Raw genomic sequence first — 13,657 nt, forward strand, 5'->3', positions numbered from 1 at the left:
AATACAAACTGTCCACTTACTTAATTATGGTTTTTCTCTGCTGAGATTCCTGAGACACATAAACATTTTGTGATCCATGCCACAACATATTGAAATGAAGTATTTTCGGTAATCACAACCTCGTGGGGCCTTTAGCTATGTTGTTTCAGAGTATAAAAAACCAATGCCACTCCGCAATGCTTACGGTTGCCATGACAACCGTTTGTCAACAATATTGTCTAAATTAACTTTTTAGACACGCGTTGACACTAATCACACCCAAAATTGATTGATCTTTTTTTGTGCCCCCCGGATGGAGCAGAATCCATCATTTTGTTTCCCACTCGATCCTAGGGCCATTCCAAGATGGCCGACATATAAATACCTACAGGGACCTAGCAACAGTGTTACCAACGCTTTGCAGTCAGGCCCCTGCAGTCTCATCTGTGACTCAGCAGCCTGAGGAGCTCCAGCTCATACTTTTTTGCAGACAGGCTGCCCATGCTGCAACCCTCACAGGTACTTTAAAATAAACCCTGCACTTACTGCTATATATATGAGACAGTTGTTACTAGGTAACCACACTCACCTTGAGCCATATATATTTCTTAGCTGTGCAAGCCGTGTCTGTTTCCCACTGATACCACCCTGGATCAGCATTTTTCGACTTCCATGCCTTTTTAAACGGGGACATGTTTAGCTTCAACCTCCCTTTGCTTCTCTCGTTCTCTGTTATTTGCAACAGGATCATACAGAGACCAGCCCATGCGGCTAGCAGATCTCAAATTTAGCGCCTGTGAAATCTATTAACCCATAGGTAAGCTATGTGCTTTTTGTTTTTACATCAACCACACGTGATTCACTCAAACAAAATAATTTTGGCTCAGTCACCCCCCTGACTGTAGTCTCCTTCCCCTGCAGCACAGACGTCAATCTACACAGAACTCCGTCCTGATGAAGGCCGTGTTAAAGATGAGGCACACCTAGCCCACCTAGAAACGGCTGAAACACCTGGTGTAGATGCACTACTCCCCCCAAAACTACAGCACATTAATGCTGTTTACGCAAGAAAAATAATTTTGCGTACCCACCATTGTTCTATATGTTTTCCACAAATGTTGACTTGAATATGTACACTGTAATATGTGAATTTCTTGGCAAATCCTAATAGGAGTCGGGTTTGTTGCACACACACAATTTGGAGATTGTCCCAAAAAATGTTTTTTTGGCACTGTGTGTTGTAAATATCTTTCTGTTTGATTGTTCTGTTTTAGCAAACCATTTTGATGTCTTAATTTCTCTAAATGTTGGATTTATGTCTTTTTGCACACAACTCTAACATAAAAAAATGAGATTTATCTCTACAACATACTATTGAAGAGTGATTCCTTCTTTAGCAATGGAGAGTTTGATAATACATGTGGAGGTGTTCTGAGCCTAGCAACCTTGGACCTATTCATGAAGTAACTGAACATGGACTAAATCCACAAAAGAAGGAAATAGAGGCCATACAAAAACTAAAAGACCCTAAAAATGTGAAAGGGGTGAAAAGTTTATTAGGAATGACAGGATATAACAGAAAGTGAATTGAAAATTATGCTGAGATCACTCAACCGTTGACTAAACTGCTAAAACTACTAAATACGCCCTGGAAATGGGAGAAAGAGCAGTCTGAGGCAGTAGCCAAATTTAAGCAATGTCTTGTAAAGGCACCATGTTTAGCATACCCTATAAAGGATAGGGATTTCTTTATAGAAATAGGTTTCTCTGAACATTGTATGTCAGCAGTGTTATCACAAAAACATGATGTGAATCACAAAACCATTGCCTATGCAAGTAAAGCATTTTCCCAAGTTGAAATGAAATTCAATGAATGTGAAAAGGCCCTATTAACCACTGTGTGGGCGCTACAACATTTCCGCCCTATTGTTCAGGGAGAAAAGGTGATTATTGAAACAAATCATCAACCTTTGCAATTCTTAGAGAGTAAAAGAATTAGGTCAGGTAATCTAGCGCAGTCCAGGATCACTTCATGGACGCTAGCATTGCAAGGTTTTCCTGTAGAAGTGAGATGTGGCCAAAATAAAAAGAGCCCAATTGCACAAAGTTTAGCAGATGTACACGACTGTGCAGCTGAACAAGCATCAAACGAAATGGAAATAGAACCTAATTTACAGGAGTTTGAACAATCACCACACAAAGCTTTTGATGAAAAAACATGCAAAGACTTGCCAACTGTATATGTCGATGGTTGTGCTTTTCACATTGAAAATGACAGTAATAAACAATTAGTGTCAGGAATAGGAAATGTCTGGTTGAAATGTGAAGGTATCCCTAGCATAGGGATGAGAATTGGAGCTAGGAGCAGTCAAGTAGCTGAATTGGCTGCCATCTTTAAAGCCATTGCTACTGCAATTAATAATAAATTCAGTGAAATTGTTCTGGTGACTGATTCTGACTATGCACGAAACAGTTTTGTGGAATATCTACCTGGCTGGAAAACGAGAGGCATGATTACATACAACAAAAAGCCACTTAAACATGGAAAAATGATACAAGCCATAGACAAATTAGTGTCAGAAAATAATTTGACAATATACTGGAGAAAAATTTGTGGGCATTTAAAAACTCCAGGAGAGGATAAAGAGGGGAATGATAAGGCAGACCACCTGGCTAAAATTGGGGCTGTGATGGAAGAATTGCTAGTCTATTGAACATTTACTGGGTGAAATACAGATTGAAGCAGTAACACGTTTTAAAGCACCAAAGGAGACAGAACAATCAGTGGTACAATGGAGTTACAACACTCCAGACCAAGATTTGATTAAGGCACAAAAGAATGATCGAATTTTGGGAATCTATTATAACCATTTGATAGATCCTGGACAAAACCCTTTAACAGAAGATGATTGTGTGGGAAAAGGGGAATTGAGGGTGCTATTAAAGAATAAAAAACGAATTAGACTACAGGATGGACTTATGGTTAGAGAGTCCATAATAGGACAGATACAATGGGTGGTACCCCTTTCATTTAGAGGACTAATGCTACACCATGCACATGATGCCATAACTGCAGGCCACAGAGGTTCACAAAAAACATTGGAAATACTAAAAGATTATGCTTATTGGCCACATATGTCCCAAGATGTGGAATTGTATACTAGAGGATGTCTAGTATGTGCCCAATTTAAACCTGCTTCACCAATGCACAGAGCTCCACTAATGAAAAGAGGCCTAACCCTTCCATGGTCAGATTTGCAAATAGACTATGTAGGACCTTTAAAAAGGTCGGGCAGAGGAAACCGTTATATTTTGAGTGTGGTATGTTTGATGTCGAAGTGGATTGAATGTATTCCTGCACCAGATTGTAGTGTGCAAACAGCAGCCACATTGCTAGTGAATCATGTGTTCTCAAGGTTTGGGTTGCCACAAAGAATTGAGTCAGACAGAGGAAGTCATTTCACAAGTGCTCTAATGAGCAAGGTATGGCAAATACTGGGTGTGAAAAGTAAACTACATATCGCATATCGGGCAGCTTCTTCAGGTGGAGTTAAACGGGGTACTAGGTCTGTTGTGGACATTTTAAAGAAATTTGTAGCTGAAGCAGGTTCCAGCTGGGATTTACGTTTACAATGTATGGCCATCAGATCAACTCCTGCCAAAGCAACAGGTATAAGCCCACATGAGGTCTTGACAGGTAGGAAAATGGTGTTGCCGCAACACCTACTATACAGAACACATGAGCAAACACTTGTAAGCGCATCTACAGTTCATGAATACATTGATGAGCTGAGGAAGCATTTACAACATGCATTTGCTTTTGTACAGAGAAATCTGGAAAGGGCTGCTGACAGTGCTAAACCATATTATGATAAAAAGTCAACAGTAATGGAATATTGTGTAGGGGATCAGGTGTACAAATTCCATTTTGGAAAAAGTAAACAGAAAAATTCCAAATTGCTAGCAGCCTGGCAGGGGCCATTCCGAATTATAGATAAAGTCTCTCCTGTAGTTTACAACATTTTAAAGACTAAAGGTGAAACAGCAATAGAACAGTTTGTGCATGTAAACTAAATCAAGCCATGTCATCCAAGACATGAGATAAAAAATCTGGAGCGTGTAGAAACAGATAAAGTCCCTTGAACACAAGAAGGTAAAATAAATGAGTACAGTCAGGAGGCAGTGACAGAGAGGTTAAATAAAGATGGTTGATTATAATGGCACATAAACACTGTAATATATGTAAATATATATATAATATTAAAAAGAAGCTGAAGTTTATGGAGTCGGTGTGCAGAATGAAAATGCATTAAATATTGAATGTTGTTTTATGTATGCTTGTTCTCTATAACCTGTGCTTAATTTCAGAAGGCGAAAGAAAAAGGGCGAAATGTTTTACAAAGCATGTTTTATTTTTGGCAAAAGGGTGAAGTTAGTATTGTGCTATATACTTAATCTGTTTCTTTTCTATTTGATTTAAAATATTAACATATTTGTACCGGAGGTCACAGGAGACGATGGAGTCCTGGAGTCCCCTGGATGAAGATCGAATGATGACTGCCTCCGGGTGGAGGTGAAGACAAAATAACCGGAATCCCAAAGAAAAGATGTCTTCTATAGAAAAGGATCCAAGAGTACCAAGATGGGAGAACACCCGAATGAGCCAAATGATGTGACATCGCTGGTCGGGACATATCAGAGGCAGACAAGTGTCCTGGCATATGGAGTTCCACGTATTTATTATTTTAATTAATTATTTCAATCTGTTATGTTAATTCTTTGTTTTAGATATTTGTTTTATCTTATTGTTTTTGATTGACTTCAAGTATAAAATTGAAGTACTGAACTATGGACACTTCCATTGGGAAGGAACATATGGACCCAAAGATGAATTTTGATATAATGTTGATTGGACAGTGGTTTTTCAACTTTTTCGTTTTTGCATGTGAATATTCATTTTGTTGGATTGCTACATTTTAAAAGAAGGAAGGGAGCAAGTTGATTTTCCTCTAATTATGGCTTCGACTGCCAAATTCTCAGAAAAAAGGAGGGAATATGTAAGAGTATTTAGCATTATTTTTTATGCAGCACCACTGCATGGGTTTGGTGCATTGCTATAATGCGGTACAGCAAGGCATGTGTTGCCAGTGTGACATGGACATGTAAATGAAAAACAGGCTATTCAGTCAAAAACGATTTCTACATTTAAAATGCAAATAATTTTTTTTCACAGTTAAAAGCATATATTTTTTTTCTCCACCTGAAATTCCTCTGTTGCAGGAGACACATTTGAGGATTAATGAACTAACCTTATTAACAATACTAATGATTCTAGCTCATTAATAATATAATGTGTTCTCCAGTGCAAAATGAAATGGAAAATAACAGGCTCTGAAAGTCATTTTAAACGCGCATCCAGATTTTTTTTTCTTTGCTTCTATCTGCGCTCTGTCCACAGTATTTGCAGGAAGCAAAGACTTGAATAACCAGGAAATCAGTTTGGTTACAGTTGCAACTGTATAATCCAAGCCATTGTTAATGAGAAGGAGGGTAGGACATGATAGATTTCATTGGTTGAACTCGTTTGGCAGGCTGTAACAGAGCTTTGCTAATGAATCTCGGGAAAAAGGAGAGGAGAAGACTTTTTACACAGCTGGGAGAAAGACCTGGCTGGTGGCTGGGTATTTTCCTGATTGAAAAAGCAGATCCCAGTGCACTGCTCCAGAGACTGGGAATTCCAGTCAATAAGCCCCGGTTTGAGTGACGGCAGATGCTTGTCCTTGCTGGGGTGATTTAAGAAGAATTCATTGAACCACTTCCAGAAGGCGACCAGCCGATGAACTTCACATGCTGGACAGGCCTGGTAATTATATTACAGAGTGTGGGGGCAGTGTGTATGTGTGCGAAACTATTCAGTCAGCGTGGAAGAGGGAACTCCAGTGTTTTATCAACAGGTTTAATGTTCCGAATTGAAAATGTTCTTGCCGCTCTCTTTTCATTTTGTTACAGATAAGGTTGTTACTGTGCAATTTCCATTTATTTCTGTAAAAAGAGTAAGATCGTGTTGAAATGCAATTTTTTATAATACACAAAAAATATCTGAAAGCAGACGGATAGTGTGTTTTATTTTTCTCTTTTATTTTTGCATCTACCATTACAGTACTGATAATAAGGGGAGAGATTTAGACAGTGCAATTGTCATTTTTAAGCTAGCTAAAAATAAGACTTAGCGGTAGCTGTGTGCATGATTCCATTCAGTATATAAGTGTATGTATTCTGAATGTTTTCCGAACGGAACATAATAATAATATAATGAAATAGACCACTGCTGGAGGTACATGAGTCAGCAGAAAGAGAGGCCCTGGACATAGTTCACCGATGTAGATAAGTTGGTGATAAATACTGCATGTTAGCTCGCTGCCGTAGATAAGACAGCGAGGACAGCCCATGGTGGCACTCCAATTGAAAATGTAGTGTTCCTGAAATGTAAGCCTGAGGCCTCTCTAGTGATCACACGAACCAACTAAGCAAAAATAAGGGGTTCTGGAAATTGGGGCCACAGATAAAACAAAGGAATTATGCTCACCAGAAAAAACACCAATAACGCATACCAACATAATGTATACCACTAAATGTATCAGTGTGCTGAAATAAAGTATGTATACTGCAGTACTATATACCAAATCTAATCTGAATGCAAAGAGTGATTATTACTGAATTATTTTCATTTTGGCGGTAAGAAAATACTGCTAGGCCCCAAATCTATACAAAATACCCTACAGCAGGGTAATACTAGTTATCCATGTTCATGGATAACCATGAGTTTAAAGTTGACAATCAAACCTGGATGTTTCTTCTGGCCATGCCCACACAGTGCTCGAGTCAGCCTAAATCAAGTTGGTGCAGCTTTGATACTGCAATAACCGTCAGCACTGCCACAGCAGTAAGGGTTGAAAACAATATGATATGCACCAGCCAGAGGCACCAACAGAGGAACAAGGCCAGGCAAAATGTCACATCCAAGGAGGAGGGCCTGTCATGGGTGCCATACTATAGAAGATCTAGCTGTGGTGTTTGGTGGTTAAGTTAAGTTCATTAGTTCAGTAATGAATTTTCCAGAATAAAGCATCAATTTCCATCAATAGGAAGAAAACACATTTCTTCTTTTTTTCTGTGGATAGATGCCCAGCATGTACCATTTGCAGAATCAGAGCCAAGTGTTAATGGTGATGACGTGTTTAAAGATGCATAAACATGTGTCGCTTATCTCAACACACAACTAATGTGTTATTTAGTGTTATGTTGATTAGTATCTGTAAAACGGTGCTGTGCCTTGGGTCGTTCACCCATCAATCAAAATGAGTCAGTGGTGCTGCAACTGTAATCTCGAATATGCTGATACTGTGGGGGAGCAGCCATGGGTGGTGAAATAGTGGGCTCGGAGCTGCCTACCCCAACGTGTGACATGAGTGCTCCAAAGTGTTTGGATCCCTGGCACATATATATATATATATATATATATATATATATATATATATATATAAGTAAGCACTTCTCTGTTGTCTGAGCAGTCCATTGCAAATTCCTCTGAAATAGAGTTAAAAGCAGAAGGCACCCAAGGCGGAGTAGAGCGCTGTGTCCTAACCAGCAACATGGGGGTTACCCTGCTGTTGTCCAAGGCCTGCCACTCTGACAGCTGCTCTGGAACCAGGCTCCTGACTGCAGGGGAAGGATCCAATGTATAGGTGCCAAAATAACTCCCTGGATTGGGATTGCACAGGAAGAACAGCTCACTAGGTCCTAAAGACCCATATTGGGACTCACAGCAACCTGAGGAGTCGGAAGCAGCCTGGAATACTGTGTTGCTGCGCCAAGTCAATTGTGAACTGCTTCAACCATGCTTGATGCCGTTGAGCCATCCAGGGATCTGGAGTACTGCTCCTGACACACACTGCCTCTCTGAAATGCTTTCTGCCTCTTCAAAAGTGTTTGATTCTGTCTCACAACAGTATCACAACACGCCGCCTTGACTAGAATACCAGCTCACAGCTGTGTAAGAACTAACACACGCATCTACGAGCACTGTTTTATTCCCACAGGATTTTGACATATTTAGATTTATTTAATAACACTTTCAGCTACTTGGGCCTTTCATGATCAGAATTATAATGACGATAAAAACATTACGTCAGCATAATATTAAGAGCATAACTAAAATCGATTTATAATACACCCAAAGAAATACTCGAAATTAAATGTCATCAATAATGCAGCATGATGAATACAATCAAACATAAAACCACCCATAGTAGCATAGTTACCCCCATATTCTCCAGACATTAGCTAAAAGAAGAAGTAATCTTGATAATATAATGGTCGCTGTTAGGTAAGAATTGATGTAGTAACACTGTGTGAGACTACACAACACTTATCTGTTTGGTATTATGTAATGATATGATATGATATTTATAACACGCTTAATACCCAGAGGTTTCTAAGTGCAGACCCTGGGATCTAACCTGTTTTGCTCTGTGTCGTCTTTCTTCCAATGTGAGCATGTTGTCCATGTGCTGTCCTCCCAAGACACCTTTTGGTATAGCTATGTGTTACACAAGTTGGTAGTGTGACTCAGAAGCAAGGCCTATCTCAAGAATGGTAAATGTGAGCTGTAGAGCTGCTGCAATTAAATTTGCAAATACAAGTAGCCAAGTAACACTTACACTCAAGGTTTCAGTTATAAATAGTTATTTATTTAACATCAGTTTTTAAATAAGTGTTCTTTAAAAAGGGCAAGATATGTAACACTGTTAATATACTTCGAAATACGTTTCAGAATCAAACAAGTTAGTGAACACTCTTTGGATACGCTTATTACACACTTCCTACACCCGGAGGTGACTTCATTCACAAGGACACTGATGGGATTTATATATCACAAGTTATACTTTGCAGATTCTGAGGTTGCAGAAAGGAAGTGTTTAGGGAAGGAAAAGGTTAAACAGGTTCTCAGTAAATGTAAGGACAACTAAATCTTCCAATGAAATCTAGACACGTCTTTCCCAGCAATAACAGTCCAAAACAAGTTACCACCTATGAGTGACAGAAATATCAAAGTCAATGGGCTAGAAGAGTCTGCAGGGAGCCGGGACAGCCAGAGTCAATTGGAGCACAGTCTATGGAGCGCAAGCACTTCTTAGATAAAACGTCTTGCACAAAGTTAGAGAGTTTGTAGAAAAATCACTTGTAGGCTGACAAGCTGTTAACCCTGTGAAACGCACAGTTGGAATCAACTCCAAAAAGTAGGCCAATGCAAGTCTCAACTGAGAAGAGCACAGCTAAAGAGACAATGAGGTAAGTACCACATGCCTCAACAGTAACTTTGGTTTGAAGAAGAGTGGTCCAGCTGGATTCTGTCCAGTTGCAGCGGTGCAGACACTGAGTTCCTGAACCTCTGTTGTGGGGACAGGAGGGAGGATGTCTGCAATTTGGAGGTCAGCGGCAACTATGGGCTCTTTTCAGATCAGTTGCACTTCGCGGTTTCAGCACTCGCTAAACAGCACCACCGTGGATCTTGGATACCGGTTGGGCTTCCTTCACTCCTTGGGTCGTGCATTCTAGTGAGGGGACTCAAGCTCTGTTTGTCCTGCTTCTGGAGGGTCCTTAGGAGACTCCTGGGGCTTCTGGACAGATTTCAGATGTTTCACACAACTACGGATTTTACAACCCCTCGAACTCAGTTCTTGCAGCAGCGAAGAAGTACAGCCAATCCAGGAAGATGGTCAAGTGGAGTTTGTCTCTGCGTTAGTTGGTCCCACTAACCCAAGGGAAGAAGTCATCCGTTCCAGAGATTCTCTTGCTGATTAGAAAAAGGGGTTTCAGCACAGCAGCAGGGCTTCGCCAGGCAATTCAAAGGTCCAAGAGGATGCAGCAAGCTTTGTTCACAGTTTCTTCATCGGGTGTTTCGCCCAGTGGTCGACTCTGACTCTAGTCCCAAAACCCTTGCCTTTTAAGCAGGTTTCTCCCATTCACGCACAGCATAGGCTGTCATTTACACAGCAGGGTGGCTGTCCTGAAAGGACAGCCAGACAACCAATCAGGACTAGTTGCATTCAGGCATTGCTAGGGACAATGGACAAGGGAGTTTTGGGAACCTCCCTCACATCCTGCCTTTTCAGACACATTGGAGCCAGAGGCGGGATTAAAGGCAAAAGCCCACCAAAGGCAAAATGAACCAAGGGCTCAACTTTGCATCGATGCACAGAGTAAAACCCCAGAAAGACGTCACAAACAGAAAATGGCAAAAAAAGAATACTGAGGCCATTTTGACAAAATGGTCGCCCATGGGTGCATTATTGTAGCTGAGGGTTCAGCCTGCAGTAGAAAAGTACAATGATAGGAAAGTTAACCACTGCCACCGGCCATTGAAAGTAGTGAGGGTAACATACATTTTTTTTACATAAGAATGTAGGATAAGGTGCTACTAGGTAACCCCCTAGCACTCCACATAAGTTGGGGGGGGTGCTGGACCTACAAAGGGAAAAGGAAGGTAAAGTCAATTTCACTTTACTATTCTTGGGAACAGTAGTTCACACAAGAAAAGGTGTGAGATATCTAAAGGATTTCTCTGTCACACTGCACTGAATGTGCTGTGTGTCACCATACAAAGCCTGTGGAGTTCATCAGACTCCAAAAACAGAGGAAACAAATAATCCAAATCAGGTCAAACCACATGAGAGAGTGAGCAAAATGTCTCACTAACTCCAGGGTTAAAATTAAAAGGTGCCCAAATCCAGCAAAAGACCCCGGGGTCTCTAAGGTGGGAGGAATTAAGCACTGAAATGAGAATTAGCCCTAACAGTCGCAGTCTCCCAAATAAAACCTCATTGATGCTTTGTTCATTGTCCAGCAATCCTTCCCTCCATAACAAGGGACTGATTTTTTTAGATTGTAAATATTTATAAGCCGGACATAAGAGGAGGAGATGCTTATGGATCTCTAACTGTAGTTGACAAAATGTGCTGGTAGACTATTTGTTGGATGTAGACTCCTCAATCCAACATCACATTGTCTCAACCCGACTCAACCGATGGTTGAAAATGATGGAAGTCATGGTGTCACATGCAGTCTCGACCCATGGGAACCATTGACTTGACCCGACTCTATCACTGCCACGAACATGTGGGCCATATCGAACACCATTGTCTGAAACGCCAATTTGAATTGTTCAGTGCTCCTTCTTGATTCTAACTCGCTGCTGTACCAACACAACTCACATTGATTTGAAACCAGCCGCACCACAAGAAAGCACAAAGAAGCCCAGGTGGACACTATCAAACCAGCCAAGACAGAGAATAAGAATAAGAAACTAGACCCTGCACCCCCGGACCACAGTTGTCATTTTGATTTGTAAATCCACTCTTCAAATCAAATCTTTTCTTGAAAAACATAGCCATTGACGAGTTAAATTGCTGCACATTCTTGTTTTACCACCCGTGCTCAAGTGCCAAAATGTACAACAGCTGCATTTTATGTATTCTCTTTATATGGGTGCCAGTATTTTTAGCTAGCTGGTTGCTCTTTTGATTGCTAAAAAATACATATTTTTGTAGTACATTGATTTTTCATTATTTTATTTTGTAGACTTTGTAGACACTCATCCTGCCACAGTACCACAAAAGGTGAAAGAAGTATACTCGTCAGGCTGTGTCCATCTTACCTTTATGATTGGGGTCATTGCTGGTTTAGTCGTAGTGTGGGGCTGAGGAGGCAGTTTAGCTACTACCAGACTCGGACTGGCCTATAGGGAAATAGGGCAATGCCCGAACCAAAAATGCATAATGGGCCAGTTTTTGGGGTCAAAGTGGTCCACTTGTATGGCCCATGTGGGCCAGTGTGATAAGTTACTTCATCATGCGGCTAGTAGTTTTCATCAGTCTTGCTGAGTAAATATTCTTTAAAATTCACAATTTGCATCACTTTTTTATCAAAAACCTCCCCCTTGTGTAATATTCTAACAGACTATCACAAAAGAAATGAATTGCCATTTGCAACTATGGGTCATCTTTTCATTGGTGAGGCAGTGTTATGCCCCAATCCGACCCAGGCTACTATCCAGGCTACTTGCTCATTATTGTACTCAATTTGCTACAAAAAGAGAAACATAACAACAATTCGTAAGAAGTTTACACATTATGTTTACGCTGCAGAGGATTTTCATTTGTTTTGGAGACAGGAGCCCCAAGTGGAAAATACTTGTTTCTGTGAATTCCTCCTCCGCTCCCAAATGCCACATGGTTTCACGCCGGCATGCTATTTTCATGCTGGCATAAAATGAATGAATTTCCACTGTATGCTCCTGTTTTAGCAACTACTGAAAGCGGGCAGATTTTTAAGAATTGATTGTTCTGTCATTTTTCTGCATAAATGGCAGGCAGCATTTACACTTTTTTTCAAAATAGAGAGCAAAAACAAAGCATAATGGCAATTTCACCTGTTTTTACTCATTGGTTTAGACCTCTGTTTTCCAAAGGATAAAACTGCAAGAGGGGACTCAACAGTGTGTAAGTGCTTGCATTGGCCGTCCTCTCCCTACACTTAGCACTTAATATACAATGAACGTATATATGCTGATCATAAAGTGTAAGTGTGTTTCATAGACCAAAGTGCAAGGGAAGCTATCCAATTGGCAATTCAGAGCATCACAATAACGTTGCAAACTGATTCTGTAAAGTACTTGGGGATTAAATGCTAGAAGAACAGACTAAGGTTTTCGGATATGAGCAACAAACGAAAAGTGATGCTGATACCTGAGATATAAGATAGTATCTGCATATTTTCAAAACAAGGGAAGGGCTCAGGATTCTTCGTCACATATCAGCACATCTATGTTAATGATTAATTCAGATGCAAAGTTATCTGCAAGTATATTGGACTAAAGGCTCCCGAGCTGCATCCACTGCTTTTTCTTAATTGATCAATATCGGGCAGCAATGTCCATGCGCAGTTACATGGGTTAATAGTATGCATGGACCTTATCATGTAACATGAGCTTTCACTATCATTGATTGCAGCAATGTGGAAATAGGTTCAGAGCATTGCAATCCCAATAGTCATGGTCAGCCTTCGGAAAAGTGAGCTTTCCTGTAGAAACAACCTAATGGATTGGCGCTCGTGTACGAAACACCAGAAGATTGTTTAAAACTGCGCAGAGAAGGAGTTTCCAAGCAGCTCATTTGGTACTGGTATATACAACTAAACCTATCAAAGGGCTCTAGGCAGCTTAGGTGACACTGACAAAATGGCAAATGCTGAGGCAATACGACAAATGCAACAAAACGGACATATTGTTGATTAGTTACAAATTACAGTGTCAACATGTGTACCATATACATAACCAAACTATAAAGCGATACACTGAAAATTACAGATTAAAGAACATTAACATGTGTTAATAATCAGGTATTATCCTTATGTCTATCACAATTTCTAAAATATGCGCTTCAAGTGATAGAGAGAAGGATCACTAAGCGAGTCAATGAAAGCTCCATGCTAATTGCACAGACAGGGCAGCAGCCACTAACCCGTGCACTTGAAAATGTGATGCTGTGGAAGATGTTGTATTTTTAGAATTGATCATGTTTTTTAGGCAGAGGGGATATTACACTCTGTCCCCAGTCTC

Source organism: Ambystoma mexicanum, chromosome 5p, assembly GCF_040938575.1.
Source record: "Ambystoma mexicanum isolate Mex_15411 chromosome 5p, UKY_AmexF1_1, whole genome shotgun sequence".
Taxonomy (NCBI): Eukaryota; Metazoa; Chordata; class Amphibia; order Caudata; family Ambystomatidae; genus Ambystoma; species Ambystoma mexicanum.